The 13,711-nt window shown below is 35.7% G+C and overlaps 1 non-coding gene across 1 annotated transcript; it reads left to right on the top strand.

Annotated features, from left to right (window-relative positions):
- Positions 1-12,449: 12,449 nt before the first annotated feature.
- On the top strand, positions 12,450-12,531 carry TRNAS-GCU (transfer RNA serine (anticodon GCU)). The gene has a single exon. It is a non-coding gene; the product is annotated as a tRNA-Ser (tRNA).
- Positions 12,532-13,711: the final 1,180 nt, after the last annotated feature.

The raw sequence follows: 13,711 nt of genomic DNA, 5'->3' as shown, positions 1-13,711 counted from the left end.
AAAAGTACGTGTATTATAAATGCAATAAGAGAAAAAGCACATCTCAACTCTCAGCAAACCCACAGTCTATTATGCAATAGTGCTTTGTAGTGTATAGTTCAGAGCTGATCAGCTAAACCTGGTAGGTAGCTGCTTCTGTGTGTCTATGCCACAGCAAATAGGGGAAAACCTTATCTAAAGTCTGGTGGCAATCTAGATTACATGATCTAAAGCAAATAAAGTGGGACTACACTGACTATATGTTGAGAGGTGTACACATATATTCAGTTCCCATGAATCATCTGAAACAATTTCTTATTTCAGCACTGAAGTCTGAAAGAGCTGTCTGAAGTATGAAAGACTTGCAGGTGGTTGCATATATGCATATGGGAAATTCTATGCATATTTTATCCCTGATCACATATGTAACAATTTATACATGTGATTTATTCTAGTGATAAAGCAAAAACGTTCTGCAGTATTTTTTTTTTGTCCATTTGTAACTTTCAGTTATGTATATCCAATACTTATGTATGTTTGGTAACTACCTTTTCTTGTCAAATTAAAATAATGTATTTTAACTTGTAGTACTTAAATATTTCTATAATTTTATTTATATGGTGAATTTTATTATGCAAAATATGCAGAATATTTAGCATACAAACAAGGATAAATAAGAAATGACAATGTGCTAAGCTACTAATTTAAAGAGTTCCTCAATCTTCTTCAAGCCATAATTGAAGGGTCTCAGCCTTCTCATTAATTCCAGCAGAACATTCAGTTCATACTGACTATATTTATTTTAATATAAAAGAGTGGGACGGGAGAGGTGGATTGGATCTCATTTCACTGAAGTCTCCATTGTAGTGAAAAAATAAAGCATGTTGCTAAGTGAGAGGAAGATAGATCTCCACTACCCTCTGTTTATGTCTCTTTGTTCAGCATGGAACAACCACATTTAACTTTAAATATCTATATTTGGTATCCTTCTTTAGTAATATTCTCTCTTGCACATTACTAACTATAACATTTTTTCTCATTTTCCTCAACTGTTTTTGTCAGTTGTAGAGTGATGGACAAAGACTCTGATACTCAACAGAAATGTGCACCCATTTGGCAGTTTCTATCCTTCGTCATCCCTTGTTCAAGTCATATTTCAAAGTGAGACAGGGAGAGACAACAGTTCCTATATATCAAGGCACAAAAGCCTGATGTGAATCATACATTCCAGTTAAAGAGGTTAAATTGATATATATATATATATATATATTTTTTTTTTTCAGGTTAAATTGAGTTTTGCAGAACAACTATCAACTGTTTGAAAAATCTCTTTTGCTAAAGAATCTGAAGGCATGATACTCATGGGATTAATCTATACTCAAATTTGATTTTAAGTAATGTATAAAGAAGAACCTATCCCTAATAAAATAGAGCTGCTGTGCAATAACAGCAAATGATTAATGAAATATACGGTAAGAACCTTTCTTAAAAGCAGTAGTCAAGTTGGCTATAGAGTGACAAATTTTGTGTCGCTACTATATTACTGCAGATAATACAATGAGGAGATGCAGGAACAAATGTCAGAAGCTCTGTGTAGTTTATTTAAGCATTTTACATTTTCAGGTCTTTACAGTTGTGAAAATTTTGGGATCCTAAGAAAACAAACAAAAGTTACCAAGGACTTTCTTGCAGGTAGTACAGAAGTGATTGATATAGTAGAGCAGAGGAGGAAAAACAAACATACATAAAACCCACATTGTTATGCTCTATCTGGTGTATTATAGTCAAAACATTAATGGAAACTCAGGGCCATCATAGTGTTCAAATGATATCATATAACAAACTGAGCACAACAGTAACAGCTGTCAAGAACATAAAAGAAAATCAAAATATGATTTTATTTTTTAGGTCCAATCTCTGCTGAATTAGTAAATGAGCATTCATTTCAGATTGTTCTTTGCTCCTCTCTTTCTACATAGAGAAGTAACTGTTACTTGTCAGAATAAAGGGGAACAGAACAAATTTAATGAATTCTCTTGACCACCACACAGTTTGGTGTTCTGTGGATTTCTGTGAGAAGGCTGTCTGCAGAAAAGGAACACAGACAGCCAAAGGCAAGTGGAACGGCCAAAAGAATCTCATAAACTGGCAACATTGAGTTGCTTAACTAGACCATGTGACACTCAAGACAAGGAAAATAAACAGAGATGAATGATCAGGCCAACAGTAAGACAGAGATTGACTCACTCTCCTAACCTGGACAAAGATGACCCTCAGAAACCCATAAAGTTATTCACAGGTTCCATCAAACTGAACACCCCACTTCAGAATCTCATATATTAACTAATCCAGTGTGTTTATGAAGCTCCAAAAAGCTAAATGCCTTTGGAAATTGCAACAAAACTGCTGAGTTTAGATAGGAAATGGCTGCAACTTCGCAATGGCAGAAATAAATATTCCTGGAAAACCAGGCTACTGATGATTTTGTCTTCACAGAATCACAAAATTGTAGGGGTTGGAAAGGACCTCAAGAGATCATTGGGTCCAACCCTCTTGCCAAAGCAGGTTCCCAAGAGCAGGTTACCCAGGTAGGCGTCCAGACGGGCCTTGAATATATCCAGAGAAGGATACTCCACAACCTCCCTGGGCAGCCTGTTCCAGTGCTCCATCACCCTTACCGTGAAGAAGTTCTTTCGCATGTTGGTGCGGAACTTCCTGTGCTCCTTTTTGTGGCCATTGCCCCTTGTCCTATCCCCATAAAACACTGAAAAGAGATTCGCCAAATCCCTCTGTCTTCCACACTTAAGATAGTTGTAAAAGTTCATAAGATCCCCTCTCAGTCTTCTGTTATCAAGTCTGAACAGACCCAGGTCTCTCATCTTTTCCTCGTAGGAAAGATGCTCCAGGCTCCTTATCAGCTATGTTGCCCTCCGCTGGACTCTTTCCAGGAGATTTCTGTCTTCTTTTGTAACTGGGAGCCCAGAACTGAACACAGTACTCCAGGTGAGGCCTGACCAGGGCAGAGTAGAGGGGGAGGATCACCTCCCTTGACCTGCTGGCCATGCTCCTTTTATTGCATATCAGGATCCCATTGACCTTCTTGGCCACCAGGACACACTGCTGGCTCACGGTCAACCTGTTGTCCACCAGGACCCCCAGGGACTTCTCCACAGAGCTCCTCTCCAGCAGGTCATCCCCCAGCCTGTACTGATACATGTGGTTGCTCCTTCCCAGGTGCAGAACTCCATACTTGCTCTTATTAAACCTCATTTGGTTTCTTCCTGCTCATCTCTTCAGCCGGTCCAGATCTCACTGAATGACAGCATAGCCTTCTGGCATGTCGGCCACTCCTCCCAGCTTTGTATCATCAGTGTGCTTGCTGAGGATGGACACTATTCCCTCCTCAAGGTCATCATCTTGTTATATGACCTGGAGTATGGTGAAGAAGTCAATGCCATGATAACAGCACACACATATCGAACACACACACACACAAAGCAGAAGTCAACTGATCCTGGGCCTGCTTTGTTTTAAATATCTAGTATTCCAAAATCTCATTACCATAAACATATTTAACAAAAGAATACAGAATTTTGGAATTAAACAAACAAGCAAACAAAAATTTCCTAAAAGCAAATTCAGCAGCACTGTATGAAGCTTGAGAGGCTGACATCATTTAAACAGCAGCAATATTTTGATATCAGGAAGCTCCATTTGGAGTACTGCATCCATCTCTGGGTCCCCCAACACCAGAAAAACACAGACCTGTTAAGAGTAGTTCCAGAGGAGGGCCACGAGGATGATCAGGGGTCTGACGAATCTTTCTTTTGAATAAAAGCTGAAGGAGCTGGAGTTGTTTAACCTGATGAAGAGTTGGCTCTAGGGAGACCTTACTGCAGCCTTTCAATACTCAAAGATGGGTTATAAAAAAGACGGGGAGAGAAATTTCACTGTACCACCTGTGGTGATAACACAAAGGTAATAGTTTTAAAACTGAAAGATTTAGATTACATTTAAGGAAGAAATTTTCTATGAAGATGGTGAAACACTGGAACAGGTTGCCCAGAAAATTGTGGATGTTCCATCCCTAGGAAGTTTTCAAGGTCTGGTTGGACAAGGCTTTGGGAAATCTCAAGGTATTCCTGCTCATGGAAGAAGGGTTGTCTATATTTAGGGATGATCTATATTTAAAAGTCCCTTCCAACCCCAAACATTCTATAATTCTATGATAAATGATAGAATTTAGAGCATTAGCATACTGCTGAGTTCATGTAAATATTTATTTATTAGAGCTAAATATTTATTATTAGAAATAAAAGAATAATCAGCTACACTGTGAGGTAGTACTTAAAGACATATTTTACTGGGTAATATTGATGGTAGGGGACGGTTTGACTAGATAATGTTGGAGGTCCTTCCAACCTTAATGATTCTATGATTCTTTGTTGCCTGGTAAATAGTGTTCAATCTTAACCAACCTTCCCTCCAACACACTATTTATGCTATTTCTGTATATGCATATCTATTTTTATTATGAAATACATGTATGTATTAGAAAGAGTAAAGTGCATATAAGAATATTATTTTACCTCCTGACAATATGCTATGTTTTTCAAATATAGAGAGAGGATGGTCAAAACACATTTGCACAAATGAGCAAATTTATAGTGTTGTAACACACTGGAGATTTTGGACAGCTATTTTCCACCCAGCATCAGAAACTGCACCATATGTTCAACTTTCATTTAAAATAGATCTAAAACTTATCTGGAATAACAACCATGAGAATTAAATGAATAGTCATCAATTATGTGATAGAATATGAGGTATCTGAAATACCTTTGGGTCTTCCTTCTTTCTTTCTTTCTTTCTTTTGTTTGTTCGTTCTTTCATTCTTTCGTTCTTTCTTCCATCCACATGCTTCATTTACAAATACTTCTTGTCAGTTCCAGGCTTGAGATTATACAGTACAGTTCAAACAATGATGTGCTAACTTTTCACATTCCCTCCTAAAGCCTAAATATACTTTCCCATTATATTAATATATTGCATAGTGTTTGTGTTGATAACTCTGCCCAGAGAAGAAGTGAAGAAGTAAATTCTGACAATTCAGAGAAACAAGAACCCTTATTAAAGAAGAAAAAAAAAAAAAAAAAGGAATTAGGTGCTCTACACAGAACTAATATAAATAAAGTCTCAAAAATCAGATCAAATCTTAATTCTATTACACAACAGCAGTAACAAGAATACCAATCACAGCAGCTGCTGGAAAAGGAATGTTTGTACTGCCCATATTTTTGCAGATTATCTCTGGCAAATTCCCTCATGCTGTTGTCACTGAGCTGTTACAGTGAGAACTAGCAGATGGTTAATCAATCCCAAAATGCCCTTCAGGAACTACAACAGCTGTGTATGGTCAGCATTAGTAAACTCATACAGAGTAAATGTGGAGTGGGAACTGTGCAGCATGGAAACACAATGGATTACTTTCCTTGCTAGAGTGAAATCAGTTTGCAAATATTTCTTAAGCTTTAAACATTCCCGAATAAGTTCAGTAGGGTTTCTTTCACAATCTTGTGTTAACAGTCTATATACAATAAAATCCGAAACCAATTTATTAATGGGATCTGTGTTAATTAAATTTGTTATTCTAGAATGAATAAAATGTAATTTGCAAATGTACAGATAATAGACTTGCAGTCATTTATAGCAGCATATCTTTAAAGTTAAAAAAAAAAAATCTACTAGCAGTCTAGCATAGCAGCGTACTTCTATTATATTTCAATTAGTAAATAAATAAATAAATAAGTCATTACTAGACAATCTGTATAATTTGTATCTCATTGTAACATAAGTAAATAAATAAATGAAATGTTTGAACTATTCTATTTCTACATACATTGATGCCTAAACAATCTTTCATATTCTGATATAGACTAGGGCAACAGAATGGCATTTATTTCTCCATAACATGACTTGAAAGATTTATTTTCTTTAATCCACTTTTTGTATATGGTATACAATGAATTTCCATCATTTTTCTGGAGATACTATTTTGCAGTCTAACGCAACTCACTGTGGAAGTTTTCTATGGTGATTTCTCCATGTTATCTCGTTGCTTTTAGTTATGCCTTTGGGGGAAAAAATCACAGTATATAACTGTGATTTTTAACTCCACACATAGTATTTACATGTTTCTGTTCCTGATCTTCTCCATTATTAATCCCTTAGTGAAACCCTCATTCATATTTAGCTACTTCAGTGTTTCTTCTTAAGTCCATTTTGCCAGCCCCTTGATCATTTTTATGTTATGTGAACAAAATAGGTTTCCTCTACCAGAGAGAATGACTTATCCTTTTTCCATCCTTACAAGTCTATACCAACACTATAAAGATAACAGACAACGGACATACTTTTCAAGGAAGAGTTCATATGTTTTTATATAACAAGTTATAAAGTTGTAATATCGAGAGTTATTTTATTCCTGGATAGCTTATTTTAGAAGTAATCAAAAATAACTCAATACCTTATATGAGAACAATACTCTCTCAAGTATTTATCTTCCAGCTTGATTTAATATACATGGAGACCAAGAGAATTAAGAGGACTATTATTTTATTCCTGCTACCAACTGCAGACATTTCAATTATTGGCTATTGCAAAGCGGCAAGTTTCATAGAGTGCAATGGATCCTCTTTAAACTATTTTCTGAAAAAAAAAAAAAGAAAGTGTGGTGTCACCTCTGGAATTACTGATAGATATCAAAAACAAAGAAACAAATGAAAGATTGGAAAAGCATCTAAAGAAAATAAAATGAAAGAAGCAAACAAATAAAAACCACCAAGGAAAACAGGAAAAATTGATTATGTAATGTTGTACAGTAAGCACACAATTTTGATATAATCTGTGAAGATGATTGCTTTATTGCTGATAAAACAGAAGGTCAGACTTCATTCTTGAAGTTCCAGAAATTAATGGAGCAAAATGTAGTGTATATATAGAGAATAGCATGACAAAACAAACTGTATTTACCTTCCAAAGCTATACTGAGAATATTAGATTGTTTTGTTCTTACAGTGTTCTATTTGCAAAGAATATAAGGAGACAAATTTCAAAGGCTGCAAAACACCCTTTTAGTAAACACTATGATTCACTCATATTGAGGGAGCTGTCAGTAGAGAGTACTCTGTACAAAACAGAGAAATAAAGAACATTCTGTCATCGATAAATCTGGTCATATTTAGATGACTTTATAAGGGTGGGGGGCAGAATATACTCTCCTGGGTTTTATGATGTCAAAATATCTGATTTTGGCCTAACAACATGGAAGCATATTGTTTAATAGTGCACTGTAGTTTATGTTTCATTCATGCACGTAGGTGAAAATCCCAGAACAAAGCATATTTTCAGTGATGTAAAGTCTCATTTTATAGAGTTTATAATATATAGCTGTGAAAAAAGAAAAGAAGAATCAAATGTCTGATCTCTACATGCAAAATAAGTCATGTGAATACTATCTAATTGTTTCATGCTTTTGAGGGAGTAAAACAGGGTCTGTTGTGGAAAATAAATAAATAAATAAATAAAAATCCCAGAATTCTTATGTTTTAGTCTTCCATTTCATTGAGAAAAAGCCTATCCTAAAGGAAGTAAAGACTTTTCTTGTGGGGGGAAAGGAAGGAGAGAATTCATGGGAAACAAAAACTTTCAATTATAAGCTCAAAGAAACTGTGTATAGACAAAGACATAAACATGCAGTCAAAATTTCTTCTGCCTGGTGCTAGGCAGAAGAAACAATACTAAAACCTCATTCTTCTGTGTGTCAGATTTCTGTTGTTGTTTTGTGTTTTTATAACACTTTCACTTGAGAAGATCAAGTATACAGAAATTAAATTGGACAAGAACATTGGAAAAGCAATTGGATCAAACCATTGTAATATAAATACTTTCAAGCTTTCAGACAGAACAGAGCTGAAAACCAATTTTGCAACCTAGTTCTATTTTGAAAAATATACAAATATGTTTTTGTTGTTGTTGTTGTTGTTTACCACTTCTGCAGTAAATCTTTTAGATGTCTTACAGACATCTTTTTAGTCCAGCGTCCTGAATATCTCCCCCAAAGCTCCATTTACTTACTTTAGTTATGCATCTACTTTTATTGAGCAAGATCTAACAATCTTCATTGCAACCACATCTAACAGGTTCACAAAAATGTGTATTCTTTATGTGGAGGATAATTTTTCCAATAAAGTTCTATGTAGCATTAGTAGAAAGCATATTTAATCAAAACCATGTCTTTCAGCAGAATGATTGAGGTTGCTCAGCAGTGTAAGAAAGAAGACTGACAGCTACTGCAGTGGATGAATCTACACAAGTTTCATTCTCCAACAACTTAATCTCTTTCACCTTTCTTTATTAATGAACAACATTGTTTCAGCTATTGCTTTGCTAACATCTTGTCTTTCCCTTTTGCTTCAGAACAAAGCATGAAGTCTTGGCAGAAAGTCTTGCTAAGTTTGATTATGTCATCTTTCTAAACAAAACACTACAATCAGACTGCATCCACCATTTCCAACACATGCTTGAGAGCTAACTTACAAAGATACTTCAAAGACTCCTTCCAGTTTTTCCACTAAAATACACTTAGTATTAAATTTATAAAATCAGCCCAGTGCCCTCTCTCATAAACAACCAAGGTAAGTAACCTATCCATCTGATTACTGTTTATGATCTCATTTCACCTCTACTTTATCATGCTTTCAAGATTCATCTAGTTCTTATGCTTTGTTTTTCTGTTGCAACCTATTTGATTTTACTAATATTTTCTTTCAAATAAAATGTTATTTAGTGCTATTTGTATATAACTAACAGATTTGGATTCATTGGGGGATGAAAATTTATAAATACTAAAATTATTAATAATAAATATAATAAAATATTAATATATGATATTATATATTGAAAATATTTGTATATTATATGTGTCTGTTCGTACATACTAAGTAGAAACTTATGTAATACTAATATGCTGCAGGAGTCAGACCACTATAGGACCTAGAATAAGTCTCATTAACCAGATTATACACAGAAATACTGGTTCAGACTTAAGGTCCGTCCAGTTCAAAAACCTATCTTGGATCCCAAGATTTGAAAGCTTTAAGGATATATTGACAGTTAAATTAAACCTTTGGTCATATTCCAGTTACCTAATAGAAATGGGTCTAAGCCTTGAAAAATATTGATTATTTTATTATGTTATATGCTATATTACAATATATTATTACTAATATATAAGAAATACTGAACACGAATTATTATGCAAAATAATAACTAAGAGAGAGAGTGAGAGAGAGAGAGAGAGAGAGAGTTAATCTAGTGGTCAGACTACTGCAGAAAATTTATATTACATCAGCTTCTACTTGGCAAATACAAGACACTGGCAATATAGAAACACTTCCCAATACACAGTGCAAGTGCTTTCTTATTTTATTTATTTATTTTTCTAAGCCTAGGAAATGCTGTACTACTGTTAATGCCATACCTTTGCACTTGCTAGTTGACAGCAGGTGTAGTTGTTTCTTGTTTTTATGTCAAAGAATTAATAGTGGTATTATCATTACCTTTGAAGCACATCAAAATAACTTATTTTATTGTCACTCCAACACTTTTCCTCACAAAGAACATAGCCTTGAAGATAGAACCAGGAACTGGTAAAGGAGCAAAAGGAAAAGCACCCAGCACATTAAGGACCATTCTGAGATTTAGATGTGTAAGGAAGGCTTTCTAGCTTCTGCTAGGAAAAAACAAACAAAAAAACACAGTTGGTTCTTCTCTTAACAATAGATATGCAAATATTATTAAAATTTCTCCTTTTTTTTTTTTTCTAGATCTGATATTTTTCTGATAAAGAAGCTTCATCTTCAAGTATCAATTGCAATCTTATCCACTGAACTTAAAAGCTCATGTCTTTTTTTTCCTGGTACCATTCACTATTATCACTAACATCTAACCTTGTTTTATTGCATTATACACAGAATTAAAGGACAATTAGAAACTTGTATTAAATTTCTATATTGATGTAATTGCTGCCACAGCCTAACTTGGTTTGTGTGACGTAAACAACAGACATTAGTTATCTACTCTTCTGGAGCAGATTAACTTCTACAATCTTCCCACAAATTTCTAAGAAAAGCTGATATGAAGCTTATATAGTCTCAGAGGATGGGGGTCCATTCTTTTTAATGCACATTTACTTTAAACCTGGACAAGAAGCATCTTTATAACACTGGGCTTAAAATTTACAGTAAAGTCACATCACATAAAAAGTACCCATTGTACCAAGGCTATTAAACTGTTAGTGGTAGCAGGCCAGAAAAGTAAGAGAGAAAATTAAACTGCTATAAATGAAAGATAACGGGTATCTGACAATGTCATATTCCATTAAGTAATTTGCCCAGCATACTCTCACCAGCCCTGCAACTTTTAACATCAATTTCCATAGCAACAAATGGCAATGTTACTAGCCAGAGCACATCCAACAATAGAGAGAATGAGCTCTAAAAATGTAGTTCAAATAAATAAATAAATAAAATCCATTATAGCAATATAAGTGTATTATGTACAAGATAGAATTGCATGTTTGAGATATCTGCTTTGTGCAAAAAATATTTTCTTCATGCTTGATGACTCATGTTTTGGAAATCTCCTGTTTATGTCTTGGAAGAGGTAAACACTGAGAAAAGATCATGTCATCCATTAGCCCTTCCTTTTAGAGAAACTTTATCATGGAGGAAGGTTTATTATGTTACATCACTATTTTTGAACCTAATACCAAGAAGTCATTCATATCACCCAAGTTTCCTGAAAAATCCACTTGGGAGACTGCTATTCCCCAGCCTCTGCTGACTTGCATAGTCAGCATCATATGCAGGACAGCATTAATTCCACTCAAATATGTGGAATAGAACACTTCCTGAGTCGCACAAAATATTTTTCTGCAGCTCTGAGGTACAGGAATCATAAAGTCTCCTATTACTCATCATGATGGTCCCCAGCTCAGTCCCAATTACAATAAACTAATTCCTTCTGCAGATAGCATGCATGTATGCAATTACATTGGATGATTTTATCATCATTTATTATAGTATTTTCTGAAGACAGAAAGACTCCCATTGTCTAGTAGAAGCTAATAAACAGAAAAACAAAAACGTTTCTCTTATTTTGAAACCTCAAGCTACTTTGAGATTTCTTAAGAATATTTGTTGATTCTTTACTGTTATGTGACGTATTGTGTGTAATGTATCACATAACACATGAAAGCACTGTCTTGGATCTTCTTGCCTCTCTGTAAAACCTTCATAATACATAATCATTTGTTTGCTGATGTGATAAATATTCTAGACCAGAGAAACTAAACTGATCACTTATTCTTCAAACATACACAAAGAAGTTCTTTCAGTTCCATATAGAATAAAGCTTCTGACATTTTCTTTCTAGACTCACCTCAGTGATCATGACTGTGGGATCTAGAGATTAGAGGTTTTCAAGAAAAACTCTTTGCTCAGGTCAGAGCTTCTGTGGCCCATGCACACTGAATAGCTAACAGCAGATTCCTCAAGCTAACACTGAGTTCATTTCAGAAATAGAAGAAAATTTTAATTATTACAAGAGAAATGTCTTAGAAGCATTTACCCTGTTTGATTAACTTTGCCAGTTTGAAGGTTTAAAACAGAAAAGGAGAAAAAAGCATCAAGCTTGAGAAAACTCATTTATTGAGGTACAATGCACAGTGTATAATCCCACCCTTCTTTTCCCAAACAGAGCAAGGAATGGTTTAAGCATTACAGTTTACAAAAGGCACTGATGAAGATCAGGTTTTCACAAACCCCATGAGAGAAATATAGGTGTTTCTGGCATGTAAGCCACTTCATCCACCATTGTTTTTTCATGGAGGTGGAACAAATTTCTCCATTACAGAGTTATACTCAGGTAATACAGTTATATCTGTGGCAGGGGAGTGACACAGGAATGTAGAGATCTGTTATGGGATGGCCCACAATCTCCAAGTGACTTGCATTAAAATATTTAGTTTAGAAGCTAAGCTAAATTTGTTTTCAGGGAGAATGAATCACAAACATCTAAGTTATTTTTGGAAAAGACTCCAAAAATCAGAGTTGTTAAGTTGATTTAATGGTTTTGATAGATTTGCTCTCAACTCCTTTAAAAGCATACTCGGTAATTCTGAATCTCATTTTCAGATCACCAAAAGGAGATACTAACTGTCTCCAGTGTGAGATCAAACCAAGATTTTGAACATTAGCAAGCATCTTAGAATGGATTGGTATTAACCAGGTTACACTCAAGTTTTTTCTGAGCAATACTTAGTTTGCATGGTTGTTGTAACAATTGTTTCATTACTATTGGTGTAACACCAATAAATATTTCAATTTAAAAGTATTTCAACTTAAAATGACGAGGTGGCCGAGTGGTTAAGGCGATGGACTGCTAATCCATTGTGCTCTGCACGCGTGGGTTCGAATCCCATCCTCGTCGAGAAATAACTTTGGCCGAGGTCAGGTTGGATGGGGCTTCAGCCAACCTCATCTAGTGGTGGCATCCCTGTCTATGGCAGGAAGGTTGGAGTTAGGTTATCTTTTTTTGTGAACAGCTGCAGTAACTGGAGTGGCTGCAGGAGCTGCAACTGAAGTGCCTGCAGGGTTCATCGCAGGGGTTGGAGTGGCAGTTGGGTCTGTCACAGGACTTGAAGTGGCCACAGGGTCTGTCACTGGGTTAATAGTAGTATCAATTGCAGCTCAATAGGCATGGGCCAGACCCCGGCATGTTACAGTGATTTGTGTCACTTTGGAACTGCCAGAGTCATGACACCCTTTTTTCAGGCATTCTACAAGTTTTTTGGGATTTTGCAGTTGTTCAGGGGTGAATTTCCAAAACACTGGAGGTGCCCACTGCTCTAGAAACCTGCCCATATCCTCCCACACTCCCTGCCACTCACAACTATCCTGCCTCAGGACAGATCTCTAGATGAGATTCCTAAGTAGTTGTTTAACTTTAAACAAAACCTGAAGCACATTCAGGAGATATAACAACAAGAACATGCTGGTCTGAGTATCCCAAGGATATTCAATATATTGGAGAACTACTGTAACAAGCTTGGAGGATAACAGGGTGGTGAAGGAGAAAGGGAGAGTGAACAAGTAAGGAAAAATATCTTCCCCTTTCCCTCCACAGATTGCCTCCCTGATGAAAAAAGGCAATAGGTGTAATTGTTAATAGTTTCCAAGATATGGTTTCCAAAGTATGGAGTCAACGACAGTGCTGAGTGCAAATACCAAGTTAAAGTCATGACCAGAAATTTCATCATATCATAAGCCACTGTTACAACACACAGTACCATAACGGTCTTAAACCAGGGCCTGGAAAGAATAAACAACATGACAGAGAGCACATATGGAGTAATGTGCTATAATACTCAATTTGGAAAACAGGCGCAGCAGGATTGAAATTAAAGCAATCAGCATTATGACTAGCAACTATTAAGCAGGCCTCATACCAATTTTAGTTTAACACACTCTGGTCAGATCTGTTGTTATCTCAACCCTTTGTACCCCACATTGGGCACCAAAAAGGACTGTTGTGGTTTAACCTGTCCAGCAGCTAAACACCACACAGCCATTTGCTCACCCTCCCCCCTCCCTCTCTGGGACGGGGGAGA

The sequence above is a fragment of the Anas platyrhynchos genome, chromosome 2 (assembly GCF_047663525.1).
Source record: "Anas platyrhynchos isolate ZD024472 breed Pekin duck chromosome 2, IASCAAS_PekinDuck_T2T, whole genome shotgun sequence".
NCBI classification, from domain to species: Eukaryota; Metazoa; Chordata; class Aves; order Anseriformes; family Anatidae; genus Anas; species Anas platyrhynchos.
The sequence above is the reverse complement of the archived record's forward strand: the minus strand, read 5'-3'. Positions and strand labels throughout refer to the sequence as shown.